General features: G+C 39.1%; 1 pseudogene; it reads left to right on the top strand.

Moving 5' to 3' along the window:
• Nucleotides 1-1582: 1582 nt before the first annotated feature.
• On the top strand, nt 1583-4243 carry LOC128101897 (60S ribosomal protein L21-like; annotated as a pseudogene).
• The last annotated feature ends 344 nt before the right edge of the window (nt 4244-4587 follow it).

Here is a 4587-nt window from a genome sequence, read left to right as displayed (position 1 = left end):
TATGCTTCTACAAATTAAAAAATAATAATAATTTAAAAATGAATACTCTTAAAAAACTGAATCTGCCCACTGGTTTAAGAATAATAAAATCCTTGAAAACTTTCCCTTTATATACCATGCAGAGCTAGGCAGCCACATGCCTTGGGGTTGGCCTCAAGTTTGAACAGCAGCCCTCTTGTTTCCAAGTGCCCTGACAGCTTGTGTGTGGATTCGTGGGACTGTTGCAAGAACTGTATGCAGGGATATGGGTGAGGTACTTCCAACAGCATCAAACACTTCACAACAGTTCCCTGATATTATATCAGTGGGTACCACTATGTTTACACATTTTAAATTATTTTTGTTTATTTTTTTATGTGCATATGTGTCTATGTACTACCTACATGTCTGGTGCTCATGAAGGCCATAAGAGGGCATCGAATCCCCTGGACATGGAGTTACAGACTGTTGTTAACCATACATAGGGGCTGGGAATTGAACCCAGATCCTCTGGAAGAGCAGTCAGTGCTCTTAACTGCTGAGCCATCAATACAGGCCCTGGGTTTATAGATTTTAAATTTACTATTGCCTATCTTCTTACAAATATGTGGGAAAAAATATGAAGATATCTAGTGTGTCTAAAGAAGATATACACTCACTGTGTGTAATATGCAATATTTGGGCCTGAAGTGAAGTCAGTTGGTTCTTTAAAATTGGGATTTTGCTTGTATTTAAAAAAAATGTAGAATATAATGATTATGAAACACTAAGCTCCAATTTTTCTTTCAAAAAACTTCAATGGGGCTGGAGAGAAGACCTAGACTAGGAGTGTATACTATTCTTACAGAGGGTCAACTCTTTTGACACATGCATGCCAGGTAGCTCACAACTCCCTACAATTGAATCTGCAGAGTTTTGACACCTCTGACCTCTGTAGGCACCTCCACTCCCTGCACATACCCCAACACAGACACATGCATATACACATAATTTGAAATCAGAAAACAAACATTTTTAAAAAATATTTATCTAGAAATTAATAAATAGTTATGTTTTGGTATCCCCAATTCTATAATAACTTGTTCTTAATTCAAGATTTAGAATTATAAGTAAAAATAATATTTGAAAACTACACCTATTTCCAAGAATACAGATATAAGCTAAACATAATCTTTTCATATGTTTGTATATAAGGTGCTTTAATTCACACAAAAGGACACTGATGGAACTGGGGAGCTGGCTCAGTCAGCAAAGTGCTTTTTTCACATATGTGATCCATGTTCAGATCTCCAGAACCTATGTAAACTGCCGGTGGTGGTGCGCCTATAATCCTAGAGCAGGGGAGGCGGAGACAAAGGAATCCCTGAAGCTCACTGTCTAGTTTTGTCAAATAAGTGACCTCTAGGTTCTGTGAAAGATGTTGTCTCTAAAATTAAGGTGGTGAATGATAGGGAAAGACACCTGATGTCTACCTCTGACCTCCAAGTACACACACACAAAGGCATGTGTGCATGCATACACACACACACACACACACACACACACACACACACACACACACACACACACAAAGGGAAGATGTTGATAAATTGACTACATTAAAACTAAGCCACAATGTAAGGAAAATAGAAAATGCCCCTTCAGCCTCAGCAGCCCTTTTCCAATAATTTGCCAAAACGACAAGCATACAGGGAAAGGAGTGAGGAGCCTGATATATGTTCTCTCGACCTTTTAGGGAAGTTGATGCTGTTCCCTTGGCCACAGGCATGCAAATGTACAAGAAGTGTGATCTGGTAGACATCAAGGCAATGGGTACTGTGAAAAACAGGAAAGGCTCATAACTGTTACCATGGTAAAACTGATAAGAGTCCACAACATCACTCAGCATGCCTTGGGCATCATTGTAAACAAGCAAGTTAAGGGTTAGAGCATTAGCAAGAGACTTAATGTGTGCACTGAGCCTGTTAGACACTCTGAGAGCAGAGACCACCTCCTGAAGTGGGTGAAGGAAAACATCAGAAAAAAAAAAAAGCCAAAAAGAGAGAGATGTGGAGCTTTAGCTCCAGTCCATTGCACCAAGAGGAGCTGTTAATGAGGACCAGAGGGAAAGAATGGGAACTGCTGGAGTCCAGTCCCTGTGATTTCATGGCTTAACATACAAAAAGAAATTTACAACAGTCGAAGTGTTTTCCTTTAAAAACAAAGGAAACAGCAAAGCCAACCACAAACAATTAACACTTGTAACATATTTCCTAAAGGTATCAGAATGAACTAGTTACGTGTGTAAATTGTAAAGATGAATAATAAAAAATAACAGAATATAAGAAAAAAGTATTTTACTCAAAAGAAATACATTTGGCTAGTAACTAAATTAATTGATCAGTCTCATGAAAATGGTGTTGTATTGTGATTGGAATATTATATATAAATTCCTGGAAATTTTAAAGAAATCTGGAAATAAAAATATGTTCCTTTTGCACATGTATGAAATTGAGTCCAGTTTTGAAAATGATTTTTTTAAATTTTAAAGCTGAAGGAGTCTCTTAGTTGCATACCCTATGGCTGAGCAATCCCCTGATGCATACACACAAGGTAAACATTTGAATTTACCAGGAACATATGGTAAGTCTTGTCATCACAATTTTAAATGAAAAGCATGTTGAACATTTCAAATGCCCATTAACAGAAAGTCACCAAGTAAACCACAGTATACATTCAATGGTAAGTACTTAGTAGATAGAGTAGAACAAAGTCCACTGTCAACTTTTAAAAGATAAGTAGATATTTCTGTTTGAAACAACCAGAGAGAACACATATGACATAAAGTTTTTTCTTAGGTTTGAAGGTGGAAAAGCTCCTAAAATCTATAAATATTCTAGTTATTACTATGGTGTTCTAGAGAAGCAAAGATTCGGGCATCTTGGGCTTTGTACACAGGCAATCTGGAAATTGCACAAAGAATGTAGAATTTAAAGTTATAGTAAATGTCAGTAAAGCATCAGAGACAGACCAAGACAAACAATATAGAAACAAACTCAAATCAAAAGTGTTTCTTAACAGGAAGGTGGAAAAACTCGATAAAGGACAGAGCAGAAATGTCTTGAGGAGCCTTACACAGACTCAGCATTTACTCACACTGGTGATGTCAAGTTCAGCTGAGGGTGCATCTGTTTCTTCACGTGGCTATTCCTACAGCCACACTTCATGACTCATCTAATTTTAGCTCTTTCCAATTTTAGCTCAATTCCAAGAGGAATTAGGAAGTGCAGTAAGTAGGAAAATGAACAGATATACGTGCTAATTTTGCACTCATTTAATACATATTTGTATCTTTTGTACACGTATGGTGCCTGATGCTGGAGAGTGACACTATGCAAATGTGACAAGACTCCTGCCTTTAGGCAACTTACAGTCTCCTGGGGACTGCATACCAATGGCTGGAGAACTGGATTGCTGGGTAGAGTGTATAGTCACAAGAGAAGCAGAGTGTTGGAATACTTTCAGTATCTCCACATTAGGAATACACAACCTGGCTGGGGAGATAGCTTCGTTGATAAAGCCAAGAATGAGGACCTGAGCCTGGTCAGAAGGTCAGAACCTACATCAAAATGACGGCATGGTGGCATGAGCTTGTAATACCAGCCCTGGGGCGGAAGAAACAGAGGAATCCCTGGGATACACATGCCAGCCATTCTAGAGTAATTGGTGAGTGTAGCTGGAGAGTTTTCTCTCCAGGACCTGCCAAGCCCTGGCAGTCTGACAGCCCACTTATAAAATAAACACACAGATGCTTATATTATTTAAACTGTTTGGCCTAATGGCTCAGGCTTCTAGCTATCTAGTTCTTACATCTTAAATTAATCCATTTCTATAAATCTATACCTTGCTGTATGGCTTGTGGCTTACCGGCATCTTCACATGCTGCTTGTCATGGCGGCGGCTGGCAGTGTCTCCCTCCACCTTCCTGTTCTCTCAATTCTCCTCTCTGTTAGTCCTGCCTATACTTCCTGCCTGGCTACTGGCCAATCAGTGTTTTATTTATTGACCAATCAGAGCAACACATTTGACATACAGACCATCCCACAGGAGGTGAGCTCCAGGCCAATGAGAGATCTTGTCTCAAAGGAGGTAGGTAATATTCCTGAAGGCCATACTCGAGGTTGTCCTCTCAATTCCACAAGCCAGACATGCATGTGCATGAGTACCCACACATGTACATTCACCCTCACACACAAGAAGATCCACAGGCATGTGTACATGTGGGCACACACACACACACACACACACACACACACACACAGAGAGACAGACAGACGCAGAGAGATAATAGATTAGATTAAATGAATAGATAGATAGATAGATAGATAGATAGATAGATAGATAGATAGATGATAAATAGGTAGATAGGAATCTACAAACCTATCCCCACATTAGTACACTTGTCCAGGAAGATTCCAAAGTCAGTGGAAGCTCTATATCTTAGGAGTTCTTAGAAAATGGAAGTTTTAAGATTAGATTTTAAGTGGGGATAAGGTAGGCTGGCCAGAGTTTGCCTGAGAAACAGTGGTTACAACATGAAGAAACTTAAAAGGCCCTTTAAGATGTTTA

This window comes from Peromyscus californicus, unplaced genomic scaffold (genome assembly GCF_007827085.1).
Source record: "Peromyscus californicus insignis strain IS unplaced genomic scaffold, ASM782708v3 Scaffold_7__1_contigs__length_154581171, whole genome shotgun sequence".
In the NCBI taxonomy this organism is placed as follows: Eukaryota; Metazoa; Chordata; class Mammalia; order Rodentia; family Cricetidae; genus Peromyscus; species Peromyscus californicus.
This window is presented reverse-complemented; position numbering and strand designations above follow the sequence as displayed.